The sequence below is a fragment of the Lissotriton helveticus genome, chromosome 4_1 (assembly GCF_964261635.1).
Source record: "Lissotriton helveticus chromosome 4_1, aLisHel1.1, whole genome shotgun sequence".
In the NCBI taxonomy this organism is placed as follows: Eukaryota; Metazoa; Chordata; class Amphibia; order Caudata; family Salamandridae; genus Lissotriton; species Lissotriton helveticus.
Genome location: NC_136063.1, coordinates 417409662 through 417426186, shown reverse-complemented (window position 1 = coordinate 417426186; position 16525 = coordinate 417409662). Strand labels below are relative to the sequence as shown.

Sequence of the window (16525 nt, the reverse complement as noted above, 5' to 3'; positions counted from 1 at the left end):
ACGTGTTTTGTACGATGATTGTCTATGTAGGACCTGTTGGTCCTGTGCCTATGTGAATGCGTTTGATTTGAGTAACGCAGTTGGTTCTGATTGTAGGAGCCAATACTGGATGGAACTCCCTTGAAATAAAGGACGTGGAGCTACGTCCTTAGCACCACGAAAAGGCTGCGATACTATATCCCGAAGGCGCGGGCAGTATCTGTGTCCTTTAAGATGATCTGTAGTGCCTCATCAACATGCTGGCCAGGAGGGATCCTCAATCAAAAGAACAAGTGAAGTATTGAAGTCTGAACCTCCTTGCGAAAGACGTAGCATTGAAGCAAAATCGTCTTTGCTAGACTGCCCCTATAGCGAGCTGTGGAAAACCTGTACACGCAATGTCCGCTTCACAGTGTATTATTTCTGATGCACTGCTTTCTCTCTCTCCCTCCTGCAGGATCTTCAAAGCGTGAGGCTTGGAGGATACTGGAATAAGTGCTACTGGCGCCAACATGTCGGAGCACATCTGGCGGCATACCTGCTCAACTGGCTTGCAAGATAATCGCTGTGCCGCCTGAGTAATGACTGAATCAGGGTAGGCTGAATAGTGGGGAGCTTCACATTTCTTGTCGAGGCGTGGAAAACAAACCGCCTGTACAGAGTTTGGCCTCCGCATGAGTCTAACACCTTCTTGCGAAATAAAGTCTATGATAGGAACTGAACGAACTTGTTTCTGTGGTTTCCCCAGGACGAGGGGAAAAAGGGAAAAACGATTCGCCCCTCTCTACATAAGGAGGGGAAAACCATCCAATATTCACCGGAGGTGAATGCAATAGAACACCAGTTGTAAGAGAAGACGTAATCTCGCCATGTTACAGGCAGTGGCAGCCTTGCTGTCAGAAATACATATTTCTGATCTGAAGAAAAAAAAACATGCTCATACGGCTATGAGTAGAAAGCCATCACACCATCACGTGGATGTAGCAGAAAGCTGCAGTCGACGAGATAAATCGTCTACCAAAACACATTGTGCATAAAAGTCAACCGTGTGTGAAACTAACTGTCAACGGGCTCAACCGTCGACGAATCCAACAGTTGACAGGGTCATCCGTCAACAAAGCCAACAGGCGTCGAAGCTGAATGTTGACGGAGCTCGCCGTCTACAGAGCTCGCCATCTACAGAGCTCGCCGTCTACAGAGCTAGCTGTCTACAAATCTCGCCGTCTACAAAGCTCGCCGTCTACAGAGCTCGCCGTCTACAGAGCTCACCGTCTACGGAGCTCGCCGTCTACGGAGCTCGCCGTCTACGGAGCTCAGCGTCTACAGAGCTCACTGTCTACGGAGCTCACCGTCTACGGAGCTCACCGTCTACGGAGCTCACCGTCTACGGAGCTCACCGTCTACGGAGCCCACAATGTACGGAGCCTGCCGTCTACAGAGCTCACCGTCGACGAGCCTACCGTCTACGGAGCTCACCGTCGACGAGCCTACCGTCTACGGAGCTCACCGTCGACGAGCCTACCGTCGACGAGCCTACCGTCGACGAGGCCACCGTCGACGAGGCCACCGTCGACGAGGACGAGGCCATCGTCGACGAGCCTACCATCGACGAGGACGGGGCCACCGTCGACGGGCCTACCGTCGACGGGCCTACCGTCGACGAGGCCAACTGTCGAAGAAATTTACCATCGACAAAAACTCCAAGTGGTCTACGAGCCTGTAGTCGACAAGAGGGCACTGTCCTAACAGTCGTCGACGCATGCCTGGAGGCGTTGTCGTTGCAGAGCAACAGAGAGGGCAGAGATTGTCGTCAGAGGGTACATAGACCGTATCGTCGACAAGCTGGCACATTTTCACGGTGAAAAGTGCGCAGAGTGAGTCTAGACGCCTGAGAGTAAATCTCGTGGGCGTAGATGTGGGAGGCAGACTCAAAAAAGGTCAGAGACCCCTTAATTGTGATGTTACTTCAGCTGGTGAAGTAGAGGAGAGGCATCACTTAAAACCTTAATGTGCAGGACCAACAGAAAACATTTCTCCCACATCAGAAGGGGGTACAGTGTAAGCACAAGAACAACCCCTTCTCCTCTTACCATGTCAGAGACAAGCAGAGTGTTGGTTCCATATACTCTTCATGAGGGTTCACAGGAAAAGGTCTCAGCTTCCCACAAGTGACACAGGGTCTGAAGGTAGACTTCATGTAAGAAGACATTACAAAACTGTGATATTAAGAAGAAAAAATTGAAGAAAATTGAAGAAAACTGAGCAGAGCTCAGGGAGACTCCCTTCACACGACGTAAGGTAGAAAATCTGAGGTGCTGAGCTCTGAGGAGAAGGTTCTAGAGGGTTGCTGGCGCCTGATTGGCTGTGGTTTGGACCAACATAATGACTATGATAGACTGCAAATGGTTTTTTCTTTTTCCATGCATTCCTATGTAGAAATATGTGTAGGCTTGTTATGCCTTTTTTCTATTACATATTTCAGGTTTTATGTTGTTACATATATATATATATATATATGGTATATTATTGCTATTTTATTTACCGTGGGACTCCCACTCCGACGACGGGGGATATTCAAGCATGTGAATCTATGAAAGACACCCTAATACTGGAGAAATGTTTTTTGCCATTTTCCTTTTCTTTTTAGTATTTATGAGTTGATTTCCCTTACCTGAGTTGTGACCAGGTTGAGGTGGGCTCCCTTGTCCTACAGATTTGGGTGAGTGTTTAACACGAGTACCTTGTTTGACTCAGTTCTATGTCATGACTCATTAGTCATTTACATAATGTTTGGAATTTCCAGTAAGTTTTGATTGACTGCATTTTCCTGTATCTCATTTTCTCCTAGACAAGTTCCAGTGATACTGTGTGCCTATCTAGGATTACTGGTTTTGTATCAGACACTTTTATCTTTTTCTCACTTTTGCAGAAGCTTATATATGGTCCTGAAGAAAGCCATACATACTTGTTAGATGACTTACGGCTGAAACATGTCGACCTTTCTTTCCAATCTAGCAGTCTAATCACACACTGCGTAGCACTGAGTTTTAACCCTGTCAGCTCAGATGAGTCAATTTATTTAGTTATTTAAAGAGTGCTAGACCCGAAGGTATCAGAGCGCTTTATATGAGAATCAATAATGTAACAGAAAAAGATCAACAATTACACAATACATCAACAAATAGGTAAAGTTTCTTTTCATCTGTACTAGGCAGTTTTAGAATCAGTTTTTACATTTCACTTTTTTGCGCTGCACCACTAGTCAGCTCGCATTTGGGTTTCTAGCTATTCCCATCTGCTTAGTGAACAACTAAAACATCCCTAAACTGGTTGTAGCCTTCAGTTGGACTAGGTTTTCCCACTGGGAGGAGAAAGCCCAAATGATGAAGCATGTCACCTTTGGTGAGTGAGGACATTCGTCCTAAAAGGGATTGCTTCCCAATTAGGTTTCTTGACAGAGATACAGTTGCATTTCATCTTAAACTTTCATTGTTTCGAAATCCTGATAGACCCAAGAAGTATACTGTGTGTTTGAATCTTGTGTATTGGGGGAATCACTTCTTGCAGGTCTTAAAAAATCGTATCCCTCGGACCCCCCCCTGTAAAGGTCTTCTTTGTGTTACGAATATGCTTAGTGTGCCAACTATCTGAGCTTCAGACATATCTCACGGGGCCAGCAGTTCGTCAACCCGTGAACCCAGATATTTATGTAAGGGTACTCTAGTGGGGCCATGTGCGCTCGGCGATAGATATCCCCCCCCAAAGCATTGTCTTAATGTGAGGGACGTGTGCCACGCAACCCAAATGAACTTACCCCCCTCTCTCCGACCCCCAAATTCTACCAGCCGGCCAGGTTATACAGTGCAGTGAATAGCATTCTACTTGCGTGACCAGTTCGCATTAAAGGACATCCGTCCATCATTTCTGTGGATGGTGACGAGGAGCCACTGGACACCAACACAGCTTGTCTGTAACAGTCAAACCGTTCACGAGGTTGTGGGGATCTAAGTGTCGCGACTGCCTCCAGCACGTCCCGTCGCTCCTTCCTCATACTGTCTAGGGTAGGAGCCGAAGCTCCTGGGTTGGCCAACTTCATATGCCCCCTCCATCGTCGTCGCCTCGGTCTCCTGCTTGACATATTGTCACCATCCGGGCCCGTGGGCCGCAAGCCTGTCCACAGTCCTGACTCCTCTAGCCAGTCCCATACCTCCTCAGGGGAGTCAAAGAAGCGGGCCCCATCCTTAGTGACCACTAAGGATGGGCAGGGCAGGGAACAGTAGTGAATAAGGGAGCTGACGTTTCACCGCTATGTAGTTGTTCCTTCCCCTTCTGTGCGAGAGCAGTGTAGTCCGGGAAAAACCTAACCGTACTTCCGTTCACCTGCAGTGAGTCCATTTTCCTTGTTTCACGAAGCACCGTGTCCCTGTCCCTGTAGTTGAGTAGTTTGAAAATGAAGGGCCGGGGTCTGGTACCGGGCTGTGGCTTCTGCCCCGGGATACGGTGAGCCCGCTCCACCACGAACTGCACAGACAAGGAACCCTGGGGCAGCAGATCTCACAACCAGCGTTCTGTGTATTGCTCCGGGTTCCTACCTTCCTCGCCTTCCGGCAGGCCCATCACACGGATGTTGTTACGGAGTGAGCGCCCTTCCACATCCTCTGCCCGATATTCCAGTATGTGAACACGGTCTATCAAGTCCTGCAGTGCGGCCGTATGGTTTTGCGCCACAGGTTGGAGCTCCTTTAAGTTTTGGTCGTGTGAAGCCACTTTATCGGCGATCTGCGTGAAGTAAAGTGAAGTCCGAGGTGACTGTTGATTCTGGTCTCCAGAAAAGTCCTAGCATGGTCCAGTGTGGCACCAATTGGCTCCACCGCTGTGAGGACAGAGTCCATCTCGGCCGCTAGGGCTGTGGTCGCTGGTTCCGACATCTCTTCCGGAGCTCCCTGCATAGGGTCAAGGCTGGCGGCCCTCAGGTGTCCCAGCTGTGTCTTGGCGCGTATCCAGCCCAACACCAGTTGCTGAGCTGTGGGCATTAGCCGACTACTCTCTGCGCCTCCGGTGCGCTGTGACTGACGCACTAGTCCCTGGAGCACGTGTATCGCTGCTGCCAGATCAGCCCGCCAGCAGAAGAACAGGTCATGCCTGCCAGAAGCGGTGGCGCACTCAGTCTCGGTGGCGTTCGCGCCGCAGGTCAGGGGGAATTAGCCAACATCAGGCCTCAAGCAGCACAACAACAGCAGGGTCCTGGTAATTGAAGAGCAAAGCGTTACTACAGCCTCTTTCGGGCAATGCCTTGCACTACGTCGCGAAGTACCGCCTGCTCGCTCTCAAAATCTCCCTCAGTCCAGGCCGCTGCGGAAGCCCTCGAGCCCAACCGCGTCCCACACCACTTCCTTGATCACACCGCCACACTACTGCAAAGTCAGCAGCCTCTCATGTGTTCCCACCAGATCCAACTGCTCCTCCTGCCACTCGTCTCCGCCCTGCTGTGCTCCCACAGGCTCCCACGAGGCCACCTATATCTGCGCAGAGGACTGTCTCCAGGATAATCCTCCTGTCCCGCCGCCCACAGGGCCAGGGCAGTCTCACTGGGAATGTTCCTTGTTGTCCTTCGGGACCCCAAAGCGATTCTAAACCTCTTCTCACCGCGGCCGCCGCAGTTCTGGGAAACCTTACTCACAGCACCTCTTCACAAGGCCACAGTGTCGGGGTCCATAGTTGGTGTATCTGTAGCGATTTCTAGCGCCTGCATAAGATGGGCGCAGACAGAGATGTCATTTTCACAGCCACTGCACCCGTAGCCTTGGGCGTTACACCTTCCGGACCAGGCCTGCACTCCTTCGTAAGCCCCCAGCGCAGGCAATTGCATGCTGTCTTCAGTTTGTCTCCCCTCCACCACGCACCCACGGTAGACACGGTAGACACAGGGGATACCACAGCAGGGCACCAGCTCTTCAAAACATCAGGGGGGGTACTCCCTCTTGCCTGCAGGTCACGTCAGTAGCTACCTGGACCTCGCTGGCCCTCACCAAACCACAGGCCTCCTTTCATACCGCCTCACTCCAGCTCCTCACAATGGCCATGCCATGCTTTCACGAGCTCCACACAGCCCGCAGCTCCAGGAATCGCAGGGAGCGTGCCCGCAAATTATAACAATTTACAGAAACTTTTGGACGGAGCGAGAGCCCGCTGCCACCTCCGCTGTGCTCTAGCGCCCGGGAGCCCAAGCGCCAACTCAGGGGTCTGTCCCGTCGCTCAGTCACCACTGCCCCGCTCGAGCACCCTCACGCATGCAGCTGCTTCGGCCCCTCACTTGCTGCTGAGATCTCGAGGGGCTCCGCCGCAGGACACAAGGACTTCAGGGGCGAGGGAACTCTTCTGCTGCCAGGGCTCACCGACGCTGGGATCTCCGCCGCCAATTCAGGATGAACAGCTCCGCAGCATGGCACCATGTCATTATTCAAAATGCCCGAGCACAGCCCGATCTTCAGCAGGGCAGCGCGCTTGTCTGCCGCAGTACCACACAACCAGCCGGCCAAACTTCACGGTTCAGCTCCCTGTGGACTCAGCACGCCCTCCGGAATCCAGGCGTGGACATCAGCATCGCAGCCAGCACCGCAGGAGAAGTATACCGGACAAGAGGGGATCAAGATACGGGAGCACTAATCAGTTGCGTCCGCCATGTCGCCTGGTCGGCCACGCCCCTATGATAGCAATTCATATAGCAAAATCTTATGAATGAAAAATAGGTATGAAGAAAACCTATGTAATTTTGAAATATGCTCAAAATACTGAGTTGATGTTTTCATGTTGTGTTTTGGGGCTATTCTGTTACGGGCGATAGGCCTAGCCACACAACTGGCATACCATTTTTAATTGGGAGAAGTTCTGGAACACACAGTAGTAAGAATGTTATGCATTCCTGCAGATTCCAGGCCCTTCCCTAAAAGAACTTGGAGCAAAAGGCACAATTGTAGGCAAAGCTTGAGTTTTGTAGTGCATTTTGGGTAAGAAAACATAGTCGCATCCACGCAAGCCACACCTCCTTGGATTCGCCTAGGTCACTAGGATTCAGAAATGGCCAGGGTTGTAGGGTTCCCTGGTTGATGCCTGACCCAGCATCCCAATGGTGAAGCCATTCATCATGACAAGTTAGAGGAAACTAAGATTTACCTATCTGTGCCAGCCCAAATGTCAAAACTATATAAAAAGAATCAAAATGTCTTCTCTTGCTTGTCATGGGGATGGGATTCTGTAAGCACAGTGGGGTGGGGGCACAAAAAACTGTTGGATGTTTAGTGGCCTGATGCCATTTGTTTCTAGGAAAAAAGTCTCTGGTATCCAATGAGTGTTCTGTGGAGGCACACTGGGGGGTAAATTCTCCAATCTTCCTCTGCGGGATAAAGATTGTAGGGCTTTAAGAGTCGGGGTAAAACCCGATGTGGGCCGACTCTCAACTAATGTTTTTTAAAACATCCGTGGGTATAGTGGCCTTTCCACCCCAATTGGGGGGGGGGGTATTGGGGTAAACACACCAATCTTCCTTACAGAGGTATGGACATGCCACACACCTTGTTTTTTTTTTTTTTTACCATTTTCGCTGGTGTCAAGTGGGTTATCTGTCCCCCAACCCAAAAGGGACCACAAGGGGCTAAACTCTACAAAGTCTGACACCTCTCCTACCCCCACAAGATACAGAGACTATTTAGTCCATTATTTATAAATGATTGGAAAGACTGTTCCTTTTGTATGCCCGTCCCCCAGATTCTAGAAGGATGGTCTCTGCTTGGACCTTGGGCTATTCCCAACCAGGGATCCACTAGGGAGCAGTACAGCTTTGATGAGTGCTGAGATAAGCACTTGAGCACTAATCAAATGGAAAGCAGTCAACACTAATGGAGCAGACTAGTTGCACTTTCAATCAGTGTGATGTCAGCGTACTGTGCACACTGCACATAATGATGATTAAGTAAAATTAAATGCAATATATGGGAGAAGCTTTCACCTTGTGTCCCAATCCTATTTTGTAAAAAGAAAATCCTAATTGATGTCCTTTATAACCACCACACTTTGAAGGTAATGCAGTGAATGTGAACGGTTCATCTACCACATTAAAGTGGTTAAATATTTTTCTGGTTATTATACAAGACGAGGTGACAGCTGTGCTATCAAGCCAGTCAAAAAACTGACACCCAACTTACTATTGGCAAAAAAACAGAGGTACGCATGTGTGCCTAAAAGGAAATCATTGCAACTCAATTGTAAAAGAAAAGTAGTGACAAATGCACACAGTCCAAAATAATTAAAGTTACAACATTATGTAACATGCAATACAAGCTACTATGCTTAGCTGTACTGAACTGGATGACACAGCCAATCAGCCGACAACCCGGGGGTTCGGCGGCGATTTCCACATGTTAGTTCGTTGAGCCATCTGGTGGCTAATAACGTTAATGGTAGATCTCATGGTTTTACATTTTATCCTCAAGTTCCGTGTCGCAATGGTCACCCAGCATTCGCCTCGTGTATGTAACTTCCCCAAGTCCCATAGGTCATGTGTGAGTCAGGTGTGGGTAGTGTAGGAATGGGGTGGGGAAACAGCTGTATATGCGTTTCCAGTGCTGAGTCAGTTGTGCTACACTTGTATTGGCGACGCGTGCATTAGTATAGCTCACTGAGGCATAGGAGTGAGCAGGTGCAGTCAGCAAGGTTAGTCCGCAGTCATGTTGGGTAGGTTTCAAATCACTTAGCAGTAGGGTGCCTGTGTGACCTCCCAGTTGCATCACTGAGAGGGCGCCAGGGACATGTCAGCGACTAACGAGCAGAGTGTCGTATCCATGCGCAACACGTTTGTGGCCAGTTGTCCACGTGTACCCCTTGCGATGTGTGAGCGGTATCGCGTCTCCGCAGTGCGCGGGAGTCATGAGGTCTCGAGGGATTGGCTTCTTTTAGTAACGTGTTATCTCCTGCGTCTTCATTTAAACCAAGGAAGTTGGGTCCGGTCAGGGAACTTGACCAGCAAACAAACTGTTCCCTACGCCCATATATTGGCTGGGAAAACTGGGGGTTGGGAAAGTGTGAGAGGCAGGGGAGGGGAAAGGGGTGGGAGATCTTTGCAGGTTTCGATGTGGGGCATCTATTGTAGGGTGGGGTCCAGCGAGGCTTCACGCAGTGTACGGGGTCAATCGAGGAGGGGGGGGGGTCAGATCCGCGTCCACTTCCAATATCAGTTAGCATCACTATGGCTATGGTGTCATTTGTCTCATGGGACTCCCCGTTCCTGGCAGGACCCATGAACACATCCATGATATCATCATCTTTCCAAGATACAACATCCAACACACACTGCACATACAGGAAAGGTGAAGTGCTCCCCATACTCCACAAGTTTATCTGACTCTGCACTCTCATTGTCAGACAACATCTCAGTCATTTGTGCTCCTAACATACCATGTTCCTCTCTTGACATCATTCAGATTATTCTTTCTGATTTATTCCCCAGCGGCAACCACTATGTCTGCTAAGAAATATCAGTTGTTCTTATCCTTGCATCTATTCAACACATTCATCCCATCATTCTAAGAAAAGTCAACCTTCCCAATACTTCCTGCTCTAAGGCAATGTAAGAACCCCTGGGCTCTCTTCTTAAGACTATGCACATCAAGCAGCACAGCGTCAAATACACCCACTCCAACACCCTCTACCTTAGCATGGACAGTAGGTAAAACTTTTAATGGTCCTGGAAATTAGAGGCAAAATATTTAAAGCATTTTAAATATGTTAGAGTATACTGGTAAATGATAATATATCAGTAACACCCTTTTATTTGTTACACTATAACCCTGAACTGATCACTATGGCATTCCCTCCCGCATCCTCCACAATACTCAGACGACTGGAAACACGCCGAGATCAACCCCCTGCTGAACAAGCCATCCACAGACCCAACAGACCACAAGAACTTTAGACCCATCTGCTCCTCCCCTTCCCAACGAAGGTCATCGAGAAGAGGGGGGCGCTAGTGGACACACGGCAAGATGGCAGCACTCATGTGAGGCTCTGCCTGATCGAGCCACAATCCGACTAAAATCTGCTGCATCACACACTATCTGTGCTTAATAAGTGCCTGCGATCCTCACAAGTCCCGTGGCCCCTGTTGACGGTGTTGGTGTCTTTGCTAACCCTTGCCATGGACTTGTGAGGATCGCGCGGTTTCGGAGCTGGGCCACAGCAAATGGCGGCTGCTGAGGTGCTGTGATCCCCCCAGAGCTGAGGCGCCTTACTGCTCACCTTGTCTCTCTGTGCAAACTCCTTTTTTGCGGCACCGGAGACTGTATTTGGGGGAGGAGACAGGCGCGCAACACCCATTGGACTAATCGGGCTTCAGCCCCCCCCGTCGTGTGTGGCAGCCGGGATGAGACTGATCCCGGGCACACACAGAGCCGCGCCCAAACGTTTCACAGGTCTTTAAAAGACCATTTGAACGTTAATTAGGCCTTGCTGTTGTTTCACACCTTGTTGGAGGCCCTGCAGCTCCACTCTCCCTACTGATTAAAGGTTCAGCAGCCCCCCCCGAAATTTTTTCTTAGCCCCCCCCCCCGAAATTTGGCTCTAGCTGCGCCTCTGGGAGGAGACATCCTATCCTGTGAGCCCCTTCGTTGGGTGCCGGAGGGGAGGGGGATTGGCGTTGGCAGAACGTGAGGCGGCCGGCCTCACCTGGTGGAGCGGCGGAGTTGGTGTGCGGTATCGGAGGAGTGCACCGGCGGCTGGAGAGGCTTCTTCTGCCGGAGAGGCCTCGCTGGAGTGGACCTCCGGGCCGGTGCTCGTCGGTGCTGGCTGTGGTGAGTGGGGCGACGGTACAGCTGAGGCCCGGGTCTCGGAGGTGGGTTCGGGCCTTGGTTTGGGCTATGTCCCGCGCGCTGCGGCCGGCGCGGGTCCTGGTCCGGGGGTGTGTGCATCGCGAGCGCTGCTGCCCTCGTTCTGCGCGAATCCGGCATGATGGGTGTATCGTTGAGGCCCACGAGTAATGTTGAGCAGGCGACCTGGGGGAAAGAACATTTTGGTGCCTAATGAAGCTAGTTAACATGGAGCAGTGACCAGAAATTAAAACGGTCGGACTGTTGCTACGTTCGTCTTGCCGGCCGCATTGCAATAGCTGGGCTTCCCTAGGAGTATGTGATTGTGGATCTTACAATAGTGCTACTGGGAACACATTAATTGTATGAGACATTTGCCCTTCAGGCACTGTAGTTACGTGGAAGTACAGTGCTGCTCTCTGTGGGAAACTGCTGAGCTGGAGGCCATTTTGTCCCACCCCGGGGCCGGAGAGTTGCTAGCTGTCTGAAAGCTGAAAAGGTCTTTTACGGGACTACACTAAGTTCACTTGGACAGGACTTTGCCTCTTTTGACCTGTGGTCCAGTATACTTGGCCTGGGGTTTGGCTATTGAGGGTGCGACCATCGCCTATTGAACGCCTATGCATGGTGCCTGTTCTATTGGGAGGGCCTGCTTGAAAGGGATTTCCAAAACTGGAGTTATAGCTGGCGAGACACTGTTTTGATTTCTCACTGTGTTCTATTTGGGGTCTGCGACGGCAGGGAGTCACTGGGCCAGTTACTCCACAGCAGTGGTTTTTCACCTCAATCTGTATACTGCACTTGCAGCGCTCCCTACCCAAAATGGGGAGGACTGATAAATCACAACCGCGCCTCAACTTTGAAACGCGCAAAACCCTTAAGACCCCACAGAAAGCAGCATCAGACTCTGAGGCAGATGCACAAGTGGATGGCCCACCTACGCTGGAAACAACACTTCTGGCTATGCTACGCACGCTGAAGTCCATTGAGGGCACGATGGCTGCAGTGAATCATCGACTCGATCATATGTCATCGCAATTGGAGAAACAAAACGGCACGCGTGGGGGAGGTGGAGCAGAGGGTGTCAACTGCTGAGGATGGCCTGAGCACAGTAGTAGATAAAACCCTCAATATGGAAAAGGTCCTAGCCGTAATCCAATAAAAAAATGAGGATTTGGTGGGGTCCGTGACTGTTCTGTTGTGCAGACTTCGTACATTCATCAATGTGGGCTGTTGGTAAAGACACCAACTACTTAAATGGTTATGATATTGACATGGCAGCTGATTATCCTGAAGACTACACCTGTCTGTTGATACAAGGGGACAACTACTGAGTTACATAGGCCCTAGAGATTAGGTGGATTGGTGACACACTTAGAGATCCATGTTGTGCGGATTTGGGGTGAAGGTTTCTGCAACCACTTTGGCCCCATAAAATACTGTTCTGACAATACCCTGGAGTAGGCCAGTTGCCCTGAAGTCATGTTAGGACATGTATTACAGATGTTCATGTGATTTTTAATTTGTGATGCACAGCTACATTATTAGCGCTCGGTCACCTCTCACTATGTGGGAGGGGTTCCGCTCTGCGCCCCCTACCTATGGGTACACCCCAAACTTGTTTGGTTACACAAGGGTGGAGGGAGGTGTGTTGTTGGGTGTTGGGATGGCTTTGGCATGGTTGGGGTGCTGAAGTGGGAGGGGGTTTGGAGTGCGGGGGATTGGCAATGTGGGAGTGGAGGGGAGGTTGGGGGAGTTCTTGATGGAGTTTTGGTATCGGGCAGGAACAGGGGGATTGTTCTGAAGTTGTTAGGTCTCGCACCTGCGATACAGGGCAAAGCCCTGTCGCAGCGAGACCTATTGCTGCCGGCTCTGCTTACAAGGAGACAGGAGATGGGCACGCGCAGCCTCAGGAATCGGATCAGGTCGCGCGCCCATTGCTCCTGTGAGCAGCATGCCGGAATCTTATCAGGGCGCGTGCACAGACACACGCGCGAGCGCGCACAGACACACACACACACACACACACACACACACGTGCACACACACACACACACATGCACACCCCCCCCACCCCACTCACCGGGCTCTTTCCGCTGCTACAGGCTCCGCCGCATCACCTCAAACGAGAAAAAGGTACAGCCTACCACGCTGCCCGCTCGCGTGTGCACCCATGCAGGGTGTGTTGCTGTCTAAAAGAGTGCGTGGCCCCGGACTTCAGAAATGCCAGAAGAGACGGCAACAGGAAACCAGGAAGAGCCGTCGGGGTTAAATTGCAGCTGTGCTTGTTAAATCAAATGTTAATTACATGCCAAAATATTCTCAGGGGTCGGTTCGTACCAGGCACCAACCCAATCCAGACCCTAAACTCTTACCCAAATACCTTCAAGATGGGCGGGACTCGTGACTGTGAGAGGAAAGATCGGATCGTACAAAGACACGTGCGGACTCTACTGCCAATCAGCACTTGGGAATTCTGTATGGCGCTGTAGGATTGACTGGGAAGCCTTCAGTGCTCCAATCCTAGATCACCTTACATTGTAGCGGAAGAGCCTTGTGCACTAATGTTGGCGTTGCGATTTGCCTCCAGGCTCAGACTGGGTCACGCATTCTCTGGTCACAGGTTCTGGGCCGATGCCGGCCTGGCGCAGGTCGCAGCCCGTTCACCTTTTACCCCGTGGGCCGTGCCATCTGTTGTGTCCATTTCCTCCCGCAGGCCCTCGCAGCTTCGTTAGGGCAGCTCCGGGCGGGTCGCATCTCCACGTCGGGTGCGTTCACTAACCTCGCCTACAGTTGCAGCATGTCCTCATTGGGGGGGGGACGCTCTCCGGTAACACTGTGTCCCCAAATAAATAATAAGGGCCGCCACGGCCGCAACGGGCCACCAGTGCTGCACGGCGGCCCTCAAAATTGCGTCACCTTGGGCGGAACGCCCCCCCTTAGCTACGCCACTGGCTCGAGGCCGCAAATGCGAGTGTGCTCATTGTGCGCGGAGGCTGGAATCAGTCTAGGATTACCTCAGGATCCGTGTCCGTGTTCAGATGTCACACTGAGAGGAGGGAGCACCAATAGTGAGGGCATCGATGCTGCAATCAAGGGTGGTGGGGAGGGGGAGGGGGGAGTTGAGATAAGGGAAAGTGACCCAGAACCACATAAAGCAGAGGGTCTTAGATATGCAACTCACAGGAAAGCAAAGAGAAACGCATAAAGTAAACCCACTGAATGTATTTCTTGTCTTGAATGCCTTTACAGTTTAGTCATCATGCAAGGTGGCTTCCTGTGATGAGTGCACACTGTGTTTTTTGCAGCCGCCACACTGCAAGTTCTTAGTATCTTATCCGCGCTAAACTAGTCCACTTACAAGCATCTAAGCACTAAACTCTATACCTCAAGGGTCTCGTAAGTTGAAATCAACAACATTAGTTCTATTTCATAAAAGGGAGAATATTGTTAACCTTTCGCAGTGCTACATGTAGTTGTTCTACAGTCTATCTGTTTGACAAACGCTCTGCCCTAAATCATCGGTTCTACAACTTGTAGATATGCACGAGTTCTCAGATGCGAAATTCTTTCGGTATACAGAAATGTAACAGCTGTGCTTTTCCATATATCTATATGAAACTCAAAACCGAATTTGTTGTTATGTTTCTTTTTGTCAATGAGGAATAATACTTGCCTTTTGTACAGAAAAACGCTTCCATGTGCTCTCACGAATTTATGATGCTGAATCCTCCCTTATTTTCACCCTGATTACACAGTTATTCCTTAACTTGGCCGGAGGAAATTTGAGGGTTTTTCTTACTGCAAGAGTACTTGCACTAGGTGTAAAAACGTGGAAAGAAAAAATACATAGCCTCAGCTTCTCCAAATTTGAATTACTTTCCGTTTGAAAGTTCACAATCGGCTGGTCGACATCCGGCAGCTCTGACTTTGCCTACCTCCTCATCTTCATTCTCTCTTGGGAGTCGAGCACTGTAGACTTACTAAAGGACCACACTTCTATCCCCATCTTCCCCTTTGCCTGTGAGGATCTGAGTGAACATACCTGCAGCCCAGGGCTCCATGAAAGGGAGACTCTCGCAATAACTGTGCCCCATAAATTCAGTTCTCTGAATGCTTTGTGTCCGTTAGCATCCTTAAATCTATGTCTTTATCCTAATTCCTCTTAAACGGGCATTGTTTCAAGAGGCTCGAAGGTGAGAACAGTAAAGCCGTTTTGTTTAAAAATAAAAAAAAATTAAAAAATCGATCCTAAGATTTAAGCTCACTACAGGGCTCTTGCCAACAATATTTAAACCTGGGGTGAAGTTCCTGGTTCAAAATATTAAATTATTGAATGTATTTCGAAAGATGCCAATTTCCAAGCCAATTGCATTGGGTTTGAGTAGCCAGAAGGATTGGAAACAAGGCTCTTTTTATCACACCAAACCCAGATTTCTTTCATCTCTACTCTCAAATATTTCAGAAAGTTGATGCTTTCAGGTCACACTGTGTGCAAGGACTCACCTTGCAGCCAGAGCACGGAGGGTACTTCGAAAGCACTTCGCCCCCCATACCATCATCATAATTAGTGCTCCTGGGCTTTCAGGTGACATGTACCGGTGGTGACAGGAAGGAGGGTGGGGACTTCACTGGCTGGTGCCGTGCGCCGCAGGTCACACTGTGCGCAAGGACTCACCCTGCAGTCAGAGAGAGCACGTAAGTTAATTAGAAAGTACTTTGCCCCTCCCCCCCTCCAATACCATCATCATTTCCCCGGCCTTCCAGTGACATGTACCAGTGGTGACCAGGAAGGGGGGGGGGGGGCTGAGGGGGACTTGACTGGCTGGTGCCGTGCGCTGCTGGTCGCACTGTGCGCAAGATCTCAACCTGAAGCCAGAGCACGGATGACGATTGAAAAGTTCGCAAATCTGCACCCCCTTGTCCTCCCACCACCCACCCCAGTACCATCATGATTCGAGCTCCCGGTTTTATGGCAATAATTGTTTGAATATTTCCGTTTGTATTTATCTCTATTTGTTTTCGCTCATTGTATTGGTATTTCTCCATATTTGTGGCGTACAAGTGCATGTGCATTTAACTGATAAACACACATAAACCTTTTAGAAAATGAAGCAGCCAAACATAACACACTACACCGAGAAGTAAATATAAGCATTGTGATTAATAACTTGTTCTCATAGCTCAACATATAGCATTGAATAAAGATATTAATTAACACCGTAAAGAAGCCAGAAACAACATGCATTTGCAATGCAATAGGTCTCGCGATTGCGAGATTTATTGCTATTGGCATTGTAAATGACAAGGCCTTTTATTTACATTTTAAAAACAAAAACATAAATAAAAGTAATTGTCATTTACAATGCCAATAGCTCAACTTGCGTAAATGCGAGACTGATTGCATTGCAAATGCTTGTTTTTCTTATGCAGCTGTGCGAAATATGTTAGCAGTCTACTGTCTCACAACTCTGATAAGGCGACCTTTGATCAATGCATGGTGAGTTACAACAGAAAGACGAAGGATGAAAGGGGCGGGTAAACTCACTTGGATAACTTGGAATGTTAGGGGGTTAAATAACCCGAAAAAAACTAGGCAGGTGCTGGCGTATTTAGACCGACACAATGTCCAAATTGCACTCCTGCAGGAGACTCATCTTACTGAACACACTGCATCCTCAGTAGCCCAA

At 49.7% G+C, this 16525-nt stretch overlaps 1 protein-coding gene and 1 long non-coding RNA gene across 3 annotated transcripts in view; one reads left to right on the top strand and one right to left on the bottom strand.

The window, feature by feature from the left end:
• Nucleotides 1–16525, bottom strand: part of RGS22 (regulator of G protein signaling 22) — a 1652097-nt gene that overhangs the window by 1132526 nt on the left and 503046 nt on the right. The window lies entirely within an intron of this gene.
• The window catches only part of LOC144828619 (uncharacterized), a 389822-nt gene continuing 384001 nt past the window's right edge, over nucleotides 10705–16525 (top strand). The window contains exon 1 of the long non-coding RNA XR_013610497.1: nucleotides 10705–10820. This is a non-coding gene — a long non-coding RNA (uncharacterized LOC144828619). The remainder of the gene's footprint in view (nucleotides 10821–16525) is intronic.